The sequence below is a fragment of the Dreissena polymorpha genome, chromosome 7 (assembly GCF_020536995.1).
Source record: "Dreissena polymorpha isolate Duluth1 chromosome 7, UMN_Dpol_1.0, whole genome shotgun sequence".
Classification (NCBI taxonomy): domain Eukaryota; kingdom Metazoa; phylum Mollusca; class Bivalvia; order Myida; family Dreissenidae; genus Dreissena; species Dreissena polymorpha.
In genome coordinates, this window is record NC_068361.1 from 101,156,519 (window position 1) to 101,170,156 (window position 13,638).

Genomic DNA, 13,638 nt, shown 5'->3' on the forward strand with positions numbered 1-13,638 from the left:
TGTATCACATAGAGTTGCGTTTTGAGCAGTGAAAGGTCAAGGTCATCCTTCAAGGTCAAATGTCAAACATATGGATGGACATAGTGTTTCATAAACAAATCTTGTCATTTTATGAATAATTCAAGTTATGGAGATTATACTTTTATTGCAATAAATACTTCAAACGTGAACAATTACCTGTGGGTTTATTACCATACTTACTAGGGTATATATGTTCTTTTTCAAAACAGGTAAAGCGGTCATGAACAAAAAACTCTCGTTAAACAAGAAATATTGGAAGAAAATCAACGAAAGATGATACATTTACAATTAGAAATAATTTTCCTTTTTTCAGTTGAGTATTCATGCATATACAACAGACAAGAACATTTTGTAGAAATTCAACACTGATGCGCATTGTTTTCATATGACACATAGACACAATATATGGGAAGAAATACGTGTAAAGGTGTAAACTTAATCGTTATGGTTTTCAAACGAGAACACACGTGAAACTCAGTTTACTATTTGTATGAGGATGATGTATTTTATTTAGCACATTTCGTTTATATTCATACATTGAATGAAAGTTTTTTAATACAGTGTTTCGATCAAAACCGTATATACTTTCTTTAAAAATGTGTTTTTATTTTACCACGATACATTTCGAGTATCAAGTCAAAACATGTATTAGCTACAAATCACTTGACTCTGATGCAGTGTTCCTGTGTTGTTTTTTTTTAATTGGATAACAAAAAGTACACATTGTATCTTAATTAACAATTGACATCAACACTGCCTCGCGCATTTAAATGAGTCATATGCCAGCAGTGTTTGCTGAATACCCGTGTTTACATTCGCACTTGTTTGTTGTACAGACGTCACCATTCGTAGTTCCATTACAGCTAGCATTAGTTGCACATGTGCCTGTAAGAGCACCATTGGCTAAAAAAACAACAACAACACATGAATCTGGAAAAAATTACCACACATCGTTTTAATAAATCAACTAATGTTTTTAAGATGTATAAAAATCATCGCTCTCGATATTGGCATTTTGTTCTAAAGATCAATAATTAAGATATGACATCTATACTGTATAAAGGAATTAATGAACTAATATTATGTCAGGAAATGTAGGTGATGTATGAGTTATAGTTCTTTCCATCCAGCCTAAAATAGATTAAATTAAGTTGCTTGTATAAATGTTTGTCATGGTTAAGTTTGTTTATATTATGTACCCATATTTACACCTTTTACTAACAATATAGATTTTTGTTAAGATAAATACATTGTTGCCAGAGTTTCGAATTAGGACCACAACCCCATTAAATAAATTTACAAACAAATATAATAGTTGGATGACTGAAAGAAATGTTTAATGCACGGGGATTCAATCCCGGAATCCTCGGGGAATCTTACGCAAATTGAGCTATTGAGGTTTTAAAAAAATGAGCATTTTATTTTAAACCCTTATTTCGCCGGTTTGAATAAAAAGTATACATTTTGTTTTTGATTATATTGTTGTTTAAACAATGCTCACTTTGCAAATATGTGAACAATTTCCTCAGCACTAAAATAGACCATTATTAAACTGAGTTACGCGTTTGAATCGGTGAAACGTTTAAATTGAGTCATTGTTTAAATTGATAATTTTCGTGGGGCCAAGTCTGAACCAATCAGAAGGATCTGTACATCAGTTCTTGCTTGGACAGGTAGGAAAAGCGGATACAACAGCCGTACATGCATATTAACTTAATCACTACTTCAGTTTACCTATACATGCATTATTCGCGGTGTTGGTTGAGAATCCGTCATTGCATCCGCATGTTGTTGAACATTTTCCAGCATTTTTTGTACCGGTACAATCGACATCAGCTAAACAACTGGCTCCTAAAGCTGAAAGGACGACCACACAATAAGATTAATTCATTAAAATAGTAACATATACTGTAGCATGTTTTTCTCCATTAGTTTATATGTCTATTTTTTTACTTTGTTGCTTCCGTACCTTATATTGGATTGTGTTCTTTTGTTATGTCTACCTGTTGTTTGTATGCCACATAACAATACTGTTTAAAACATTCCTATAAATTAGCATGTGTACCATTACAACTAAAATATAATGTGGCTTATGTTTGTTAGGGCTTTTATCAAATGAAGCACTGTATTATGTATACTACTTCAAAAGATATGCGTATCACTTTTGTGTTTTTTCGTACGTTTATCTGATAATATAAACGTGTTGGAGTTTTTATCAAATTAAACACTGTATTATTTATAGTAATTCAAATGATATGCGTATCACTTTTGTGTATTTTCGTACGTTTAACTAATAATATAAACGTGCAGTCGGCGTTTACGATCGAAATTAAGATATGTAGTATCATTATTACATGTTTAAAATTTTTAATAGTTTATGTCATTAGCTCTACTATGTTAATTGTTATGAAAACATAAAAGGAAAATAATTTCTAATAAGAACTCTGTTATACATTTTGATTTTTAAAATCAAATCAATTAAATGCATTAAAAAATTGTATACATTTTTATTAATAAAATACTAGAGAAAATAAAAAAATTCTTAACATACAATTTTGCAAAATAAGTCTTAAATCTACATGTTTCTGATTTGCATATGTCTGTTTATACTTGGAATATTTAGCAAAGTCAGATGTTTATTTTTTTTTCTCTCTTATTTTTGTGATTATTTCTTTTTTTACTTTTTCATTACTATGGAATACTCATCTTTTTGTATTCCTCCTTTTCGTTTTCTATTTTTGTTTGTCAATAAGAATATATTATGTCTTATAATAGAAAGCAAGTGGACATATTTTAAAATAGAAACTAACTGGACAATCACACATAAACTATCATTTACATCACCCTTCACCTCTTTAAATGATTACATTATGCACTTTGAATGTAAAAGGGATAAACAATAAAGACAAACGTATAAAAATCTTCAAATGGTTAGATGAAAAAAAGTATATGCCTATTACAAGAAAGTCACTTGACAAATACTTTAACACAAACCTTAAAAGATGAATGGGACGGAGACATATATCTCAGTGGACAACATACTAATAAAAAAGGCATTGCCTTTGTGATTAAAACTAATATAGGGATCACAGTCGATAACTTTAACGAAATAATAATTGGCAGACTAGCAAGTATAGATATCAAAATACATGAAACACAATTAACGTTAATCAACGTCTACGGTCCTAACATAGATGATTCCACATTTTACGAAACATTACAATCCTTTATAATTCATAACCAAGATAAAAATATTATAATCGGTGTCGATTTCAATACTGTCCTGAACCCATTATTAGATAAAATGCAGGGAAACCTTTATACTCATCCTAAAAATAGAAACATTTTGCATAACATTATTGAAAACTACAATATGATAGACATCTGGCGTACAGTTTATCCACACGATATCAAATTCACCTTGCACTCAAACACAAAACCAACAATATTTTGCAGATAAGACTATTTTTTAACATCTGAGTCACTTTGCAACATTATTGACACGTGTAGCATTAAACCAGGATTTATGACTGACCACTCTCTAGTTGAACTTAAACTTATGAAATACAACCTGAAAGAGGCCCAGGATACTTTAAAATAAATAACAGCATCTTACTAGATACAGAATATCAAACACAAATAAAACAGGAAATATTAAACAATGTTCAAAATAATAAAGATGCAAACCCAAACACCCTATGGGAAGTAATAAAAGGAAATATACGTAACACAACAATTAGATACACATCATTTAAACAAAATGAAACACACAAACTTGAAACTGAAACCATCACAACCATTGAAACACTTGACAAACAATTGCATGAAACAAACACAAATGATACCACCGCCATTGAAAATGAAATAACATCAAACAAACAAGTATTAGAAGGAATCTATCATACACAACTCAATGGAATAATACAACAAGCGCGTGAACAGCATGTTGAACACAATGAAAAAATACAAAATACTTCGCAAACATTGAAAAACGTAGAAGTTAACAAAAAACGGTACACAAATTAGTAGTTAATGGCGAACATATAACAAACAGAACTTAAATACTAGAAGAACAACGTTTATTTTTCGAAACCCTCTATAAACGAAAACATGTTGAAAATAACACCCATTTTAAAAATACACATCCTACTTTAAATCAAGAGCAAAAATTATTGTGTGACGGATTACTTAATGAATATGAATGTGGAATAGCACTAAAAGAAATGCAAAATAACAAAAGTCCAGGATCAGATGGCATCACAATCGAATTTTATGAAATATTCTGGAATGATATTAAAACACATATAATCAATTCACTTAACTATTCATTTAACAACGAAAACTTAACTACGCTACAAAAACAAGGTATAATAGCACTCATTCCAAAAGCTGGAAAAAACTTAAAATCCTTATCAAACTGGCGACCGATTAGTTTACTGAACAATGATTATAAAATTGCAACTAAGAGTATATCAAACAGAATTAAAAAAATATTACTATCAATCATTTCAAGATCTCAATCTGGCTTCATTAAAGGACGTTACATTGGTGAAAATGTACGTCTGATACAAGAATGCATAAATTATTTCAACCAACCAGACAATTCTAGCCTCATTTTCTTTGCAGACTTCGAAAGGCTTTCGATTCACTAGACCATTAGTTTATGTTCTCTTGCTTAAAAAATATGAATTTCGGTGAAAGTCTACTAAAATGGGTTAAACTATTTTATACCGATATTAACAGCATAATTATAAACAATGGCTTCTTCTCAAACAGTTTTAACATCGAACGAGGGGTAAGACAAGGATGTCCTCTTTCATTCTCGCTATTTATTATATGCATCGAGTATGTATCACACGTTATCCAATCAAATAAACATATAAAGGGAATATCGCTAGAACTAGACGAAGAAATTAAACAGTCCCGATTTGCTGACGATGCAACTTACTTTTTAAATGACAGTGACTCATTCAATAATCTTATAGAATCGCTAACCCTTTATGGAATGGCATCGGGTCTAAACTAAACAAAAGTAAATGCACTGTGCTACGAGTAGATAAATTTAAACAAAGTAATATTCATTTTAAAAAAGAAATGAAATTTAATTGGACATCAGATGAAGCAAGAACGTTAGGAATAACTTTTACAAACAATGAAAATGAAACAGTTCTAAAAAAAACATACTGCCTAAAGTACAAAAAAAATAAAAATTGTTTAAAATCATGGCAGCATCGTAAACTTACACTAATTGGCAAAAAAACAGTGTTGAAAACGTTTGCACTCCCTAAATTAATTTATACACTAACGGTTCTTCCAAACCCACCGAATGATATTATTAAAGATATACAATCAGACATATTTATTTTCATATGGGACGGTAAACCTGATAAAATTAAGCGAACTCAATTAATTCAATCAGTAGAATATGGAGGTATCCGACTAACAGACATAGATTCATTCCTGAACGCAATCAAATGCAGTTGGGTTAAAAGGTATTTAGATAATACCAATACGAGTAAATGGAAATTATTCTACCAGAAAATTCTAAAAACATATGGTGATTCCTTACTTTTTGAATGTAATATCAACAATAACATTTTAGATGAAATATCAACCAAAAACATATGTCTATCGAATGTTCTATCGGCATGGTGTAAAGTTACTCATAATTTAGAAACCAAACCAAACAGTAAAACCATTATATGGAACAATAAAGACATAACATCCAACAATAAAAAAAAATTCTATAAACATTGGTTTGAACGAAACATAAAATATGTAGATCAATTGTACGACTATAGAATAAACGACTTCTATTCCTTTGATAATTTGTGCTACATATGCGGAATAACTACAAGTTATTTCCTGATGTACTACACATTGATCAAAAGTATACCCATACATATTAAAGCTGTTACCAATACAAATAACACACCATGTACTCAAAAAACATTCGTAGAAAACATAATTGCAAAACAAAACAAAACGAACAAAATATTTTACACACTACAAATCAAAAACCCTTCCGAACCCTCTAAAGCTCAAACTAAATGGCAAAACCTTTTTGGAGAAAAATAATTTAATTGGAAACAAATATTTGTCATGCCATATAAATCAACTACTGATAGCACAATGAGGAATTTACTTCATAAATACATACAGAGAATCATAGCTACAAATAAATATATATTTAAGTGCAACCTATCCAACACAAATCTATGTGATATGTGTAGTGAACATATTGAAACAATAGAACACCTTTTCTGGGAGTGTGAACATATTCAATCTCTATGGAATCAATTGACAAACTTTCTAGAGAAACAACAATTAAATGTTAAACTATCTCTCCTAGACATCAGTTTAGGGATATATACCTTTAAACTACAAGAGATTAATAACGCTGTGAGTTACATTATTATATTAATGAAATATTTTATATTCAGCATGAAATTCAGAAAACAAACACCCACCATGAACTGTTTCATCAATTACCTTAAATTAAAGATGCATATTGAAAAAGAATCATATTTATTCATAATTATTCTGTTGTTTTTGTTAATAACTATTACAAACAACCAAAGAAAAAATACATATTAACTTTTTTTTAATAAAAAAACCACACAAGGTTAAAAAAGTATATATTAGCATATCTTGTATAACATGTTTAAACAGTATTGCTGCTACGTGGCATCACTTTGTTTTATTATCATATACATGTGTACATGTGTACATTGTATGTATTATATTAAATAAAAAAAAAGATTAATTGAGAATGTATCACACCCCATATTCTTTTGAATTCTCTTTTCCGTTATTGACTGGCTTATATTTATAGTTTGTGTTTATTAAATAAGTGAAACGTTGAAAATGGAAATTGTACATACAATCTTTAGCTTTGTCAATTTATTGAGTACAAATTATAGATTATACACAAGTTAAATATATCTTTGTTTAAAAAAATAGATACGAATTGAGCTACATATAAGCATGCCCACAGAGCAATGGTTTAGTATATTTGCAATAGTTTAAGACTGGTATATACATTTTGTGAAATGCCTATCGGCTAGCCAAATATGGTCTCGCAGCTGTGCTTTAGTCTAATGCATAACCGGACTCTAAACAAAGAGTAATCGTATTGGTTAAATATATTTGATAGAATTAAAGGTATAAATCAATTTCAAAGTAGCAATGCTACAGTGTTCATGCCACTTATTGCATCTTGATAAAGTAATGAACATTCACGGAAACGAAATGCTTAATAATTCTCACTTGCTTCAATTGGGGCTACGTTTCTAAAGATTTAAATTTTATTTTAAGAATTGTGTGTCATTGAGCAAATATAACAATGTTTCAATGGTATGTAATAAAACACCCAAGGGATTGGAGCTGATAATCATGGTACAAACGTCTAGAGCAATTTCATTACGAATATGTGCATATCCAAGACAGAAATCGTTTGTTCTATGCCTCCTTTCAAATTCGGTTACTTTAACCTGTCGGAATAAATAGAGAAGACAGTTATGCGAACTTCAGCATCAATCCTATTCAAAACTTACTTTCATCGTACATCGGCGACAATTTTACAGTTAAAGGAGCATAGTTAAATTTATATCTCTTGTCTTCGTTTCCATATTGTGACCGTGACGCTTTGTTGTGAACACTTTCTCGATGAATCTCCCGCACTATTAACTTGAAATGTATGCCTTGTTCTGCTCAGATCACTATTGTTCAAATAAACGCCTAAAATCATTTTGTCTTTAGGGCGCAGATAAAGCCGCCACAAATTACGTTTAAAATCAACGAAGCTATTTTTGGAATTCACCATGGCGCTGGAAAGTTGATTTCCTATCACAATTACTACGCATCAAATTGAACAGAGAAAATAGTACGGGGATAAAACGTATATGAAAACATAATAAAATGCATTTAATAAAAATACAATCTGTTTTCTTTCGGGATATAACGGTCAAATAATGTTCTCAGTAAAGCGAGAAAATGACGCATTTTCGCTCGCGCAAGCGCTCCTTAAAATTTATTAATTGTATCTTTTAACTAACAATTTGAAAGTAAATGTACGTTATTACCCCAAAGAAAACAGTTATCCACTATATTTTTTACAATTAACAGACTTCACTTACCTGTGCCGATTAACTTCATTTTGAAAACGTTTATGAACTATTCCCATGTACTAACGAAATACTCAATCTCATTACAACGTTTACATTTTTTGAGGACATTTTTAATAATGCTCATGAACACGAGGCTTTAATAGAAAATGAATAGAGGCATTAATTATTACAAAAACACATCCGCATTCAAGCATAAATCAAAACAACACTTATCTGCCAGTGTTTCTTTTAAATGGTAAATTTCAGAAGGGCAATTATAGAACTTATGCTTATTTAATCCATAAAGAATTCTCCTTACGCGAAAATAAAATGTATTACCTGCCGCCGCTGCATATGTGTAATTTATCAGTGTCAAAATCAACAGCAGTGTGCAAGCAACTTTTCCAGCCTGTAACAATAAAGAATAAAAATTAGTTTTAACAATAACAACAATGTATTTTGCTACATATCACTACAACTACAACTACAACGCCACCACACACATTTAGAAATTTGTCATAAACTCTCCTTCTTCACCCGCAACGCTTTGTAACAGTCATGGTAGATATTCAAATGCTCGTAACTTAGGAATAAATGAATTACTGCGCGTACAATCTATGTCTTGCAAATCTAAAAATCGTTGAAATGACCTATCAAAAGTTGTAATGCAATTGCTTGAGACATTGCGCAATTGAAAAACGCCTTATATGTTATATGTCAACTATACCTATGGATAAGTTAATGTGCACATTAATACATAGTTCAAGTTCAATCGAATCGCCTGAGATATGTAAGGGTGGTTTGCTAACAAAAATCAACGGTATTTTATATATGTGACGTAGTCGTACACATTTATTTATCATACGTTATTAATACACTGATACATCATGCCAACCAGCTGAGAATACGATTAAGTAATGGGAAAGTCCACGTTAGTACCTCGCGACCAGCGGATATGATTGCATAACCTGTCTTGAGTATCATGTGCTCGTATTCAGCAAAATGTAGGGTTGAAATGCGTGTACTTGCCTAGTGTAACAGTTTTCAAGTATAACTGAGTCGGCATTTTCGCAAAAAAGCAAGTGAAATTTGTATATTCAGTTAAGTTTAGATTCAGACTCGTTATTTAATTGGCGTTGTTTTAACAGGTACAAGGCATACTGTTTTGCGGAACCGTATGTTTTTTTGGCTAAAATGTCGTGTCAATCAACAGAATAAATTTAAATGAACCAGTCTACGATTTGATTTCGTCGTCTTGAATCAATAACATAACATATGGAAGTAATGCTCAAGGGCAGATAACCAAACATGTAATGCGTACGCAGACAGACATACAGAAAGGCATAAAACACATACAAAAATTTAACGATCGGTCATTTTATACATTCTTACTAATTATGTACAGGATATAACAAACACCTTTAATGGGAACCCTAACTTCCATTGTGATCATGCTATGCAAATGACAGAAGATCAAATGACAATTGAAATACATTATTGTACAAAAAATAGATGAAGATGAGCGCAGCAATATGAAGGTTACCATTTTTAATTTTATGCGCACAATTTCTTTCAAAGAATCTCATTTTATTATGTATTTATGCGTTTCCATACAAATAATAAATCCATGCGTGTTTTACATATTTGACAAACTAAAAAAGTACAAAATAGCTATTAAAACACGTTCATTAATAAAATCAACTGACTCACAATTAAATGTATCGATCCCCACACTGGGTTTGCATGTCCTGCACATTGTATACAGTGATAGCAGTCGCTTTTATATTATGCCAATCTTATCGATCGTCATTTTCTTAGCTTATTTCACCACCATAACAATATGCACACCTTATCCACGCATACTTAAATAAAGTACGAAAACCAACTGTCTGTTTACGAATTTAGTTTTCAGACACAAGACTCGTTTATCAACGGACAAAAATCTGTTGTAACACTTTTGAAAAGTACAGCTTGCATCCACGTATGTTGCAATTTGAAGAATACATAATATTTTTAGAATGTCGTCTGTTCATTGACAGTCTGCTTATTCGCAATTGTAAGTTAGCCATGTAAGTTTCGACTGTTTTTACACAGACCAAATGCTGACAAAGTATCGCAATTCTTAATAAATAACAATATGATGAAATATTGATGACAAAACTATATAACAATTTTGTCCAACAGTTGCTAACGATGCCCAGTCTGCCAGTCAGGAATAACCACTCTTTTAATGAATCTTAAAGTAGTGTAGTAACAACCAGTCTTATACAGAACCACATGGCTAAACTCTATTTTTTAATCTTAAAATTGTGTACCGATGGCAATGATATATTGAAAGATGTTCACATTTATTTTGCTGAATGTACCATCGCAGAGTATTCCATTATATATCAGCAAACATCCAAAACAAAGCACCAAGCCTCATATGACATCTTTGCAAAGTGTTATTAATTAAGTAATATCAAAATTGCCTGCAACCTCAACATGGAAACAAAAGTGCCTTTCGATATCGAAATTCTAAAACAGAATGGATTGTTTAAATGACGACAACAAACAATTGTTCCGCTAATATTTATTGTATATTGTATTTTTTAGTTTGAAATGTTTCACTGTAATTGTGAAACTTTCTAGGGCTCAAACTCGTCAAGTAAGCAAACTACAATCGTAACTTGCAAGAAAAACAGTAAACTTAGATACTGAACATAATTAATAAAACAAAAAATAAATGGACCTTCAATCAAGTCGCACTTGAAAATAACGTGGATTCACAGTAAGCCCCGGTCAACTGGTTTGCAGTTAATTTGATACATCGATACGCGTTACTTATTTGCAGACTCGTCACACTCAAAACGATTAAAACGGGGATGGTTCAATAGGTACGGACATTGTAACGATTGAGCTGCAACAATTATTTGCTATTTTTGAGTTTATGAAAAATCCGTACAATGAACTTTCCATTACATCCTTTCTTTGCCAATGCAACAAACAGACACAACTTTGTTTTTTTTTTTGGTATTAGCCGCTGAGACGCACCGGCTGTCCGTTTATTAATAAATATGTATTTCTTTTGCACCCATCCCTGCAAGGATGCACAATTCATTGTAGTATGGTTGAGAACTGTTGTGTTTTGTTCTATACTGCTTAACATTTTCATAATTCCACAAATTATGGGCCCCATGCTACAAAAGGTATATCTCCTGCTGATTAAACTTTTTTCACTTTACACAGATAACATTAAGATGTAGGCATAAAACAACTCAACCTGTAATACGTCCTCATTAAAAACAATTAAGCTAGGTAACGATTATATTCATTATGTATTACTGTTCATGACCCAAGCAGTTTATGTGGGATTATGTTTCACGTAAATCAATTGCATGTTTCATCAAAGCAAAACCAGATTTTCAATGAACACTTCAGATACGAACTAATTGACACATCATGTGTCTTCGTGAAGGCTGCAACACATTTCTAGCCTGCTTTATTTCGTCACTGTACTTTTAAATTAATTGCCAATAAATAATATACCAAATTTATTAACTAGCGTTTACAAATCTTAAACAGTACAGTAATGACCTGCGCCAAAAAGTAAATTGGTGCCCTGTTCTTATAAAACCAAAGTACCTATTCAATAAGAAAGCAAATCGCTTGGCTAAACTTCCAAACGGAACTTAACAATACACATTTTTGCGAACTATATATCTTCAAAAACATTCACATTTGGTTAGGATTAATAAAGATCTAAATTTGGACTATCAAAATTAATATATGTCTGTTTACTACCGTCAACATGGGCGAAAAAACAAAATGAAATATTATTTATATTAATTATTGATATTATAATAAAAAAATTATCAGCAAGTTTTTATTTGTCTTAACTGAAGACATTATCAAATGTTACAGAGTATAAATACGCCACATATACATTTAAACTACATTAAAATTAAAAAAAGCGAAATAACACTCCTTGCCTATGAAATCGTTTAATAGTTTAATTTGTTTAATTTGTTTTGTAATACTCATCAATCAAATAATGAAGAGTTTGTAGCACTTTTATCAATAGTATTATAAATCCTTTTTAAAATATGGAATACACTTCAACAGCCTGAATTGTACAAGGATAGCACGTTAAAATTCCCTTCCAAATGCCACGATATCGATTACCGTTGAAGAAACTTTGTTTTTACATCTGTTTTTTACAAGTTTAATTATTGCAGAATATTCCACATATCAAACATGTGTTAATAATTATTAAATGACATTACAACAAATTAACATATTTGGAGAAGTCCTTTGAGTACATGATAAAAAGTAAACATGTTTTCGATCCGACTGTACTGTTGTGTCAATCTATGGTATGTATATCAACAAATCTGACCGATCAAGCGGTCGATGTATAAATGTTTCACAATTTGATATAAGAAGTGAACGTTATATATAATTCGGAATAATCTGTCCCTTCTACAACATATAAATACCAGCTCTCAACCGGTGCGTGTGTTGTGTAATAATGTTTTCATTGTATTTTTCACCTTGAATGTGTTTAATTTGGGAATCTAATTTGGACTGTTTACTTGAATACTGCATTACCTGGGGACTAAAGGTAAATATTAGTAAAACAATAATTATGGTTTTCCGGAACGTGATCGTCTTTTACCATCAGAACATTGGACATAAAATGGGAAACCAATAGAGGTTGTCAATGATTTTAATTATTTGGGTCCAGTTTTCAATAATACATGTAACTTCTCTTTGAACCAAGAATATCTAGCTGGTAAAGCACTAAAAGCACTAAATATTTAATTCATTAAATGTAAAGAGTTTGATTTAAAACCTAAAACGGTATGTCAGTTGTTTGATGCTTTTGTTGGTTCAATTCTTAACTATGCATGCGAAGTTTGGGGCAACACAAGGTCAAAAGAAATTTAACAAATACATTTAAATTTTTGCAAAAGATTGCTGACTGTTAAACAGAACACTTGTAATGCAGCAGTATATGGGGAGTTGGGTCGGCATCCTTTATTTATTAATTGTTTTATTAGAATTGTTAAATACTGGTTTAAAATTTAAAATTCTGATAATATTACTACAAAAAGTGTATACATACAAGCCCTGCAAGATAGCAATAAGGGACATATAAATTGGGTTACTAATGTTAAAAGGCTGTTAGACACATATGGATTTTCACATGCTTTAGATGACGTGAATTTGGTCGATGTTAATCTATTTTTACATAAATTTAAATGTTATTGATATGATAATATCATCAATAAGCAAACCGGAAGTAGTGCTATCTTGTAAAAATAATTCTAGATCTTCAATACATAGCGAAAATAGTAAAGGTTACACTACTTCCCCTTGACGTAGTCCGACAGCATAACTAAAATATTCTGAATAGGATGAGCAATGCCTAACACAAGATTTGACATTATGATACCTATTTTTAATAATTCTGAGTAGTTTGCCTTCAATACCACATTTGTATAATTTAAGCCATAAACCATTTCTA

At 31.0% G+C, this 13,638-nt stretch overlaps 1 long non-coding RNA gene across 1 annotated transcript; it reads right to left on the reverse strand.

Moving 5' to 3' along the window:
* Positions 1 to 803: 803 nt before the first annotated feature.
* Positions 804 to 8,539, reverse strand: LOC127837003 (uncharacterized). Its single transcript, XR_008029037.1, has 3 exons — positions 8,469 to 8,539; positions 1,756 to 1,878; positions 804 to 924 (listed from the first exon to the last, which is right to left on the reverse strand). It is a non-coding gene; the product is annotated as an uncharacterized LOC127837003 (long non-coding RNA).
* Between the last annotated feature and the right edge of the window lie 5,099 nt (positions 8,540 to 13,638).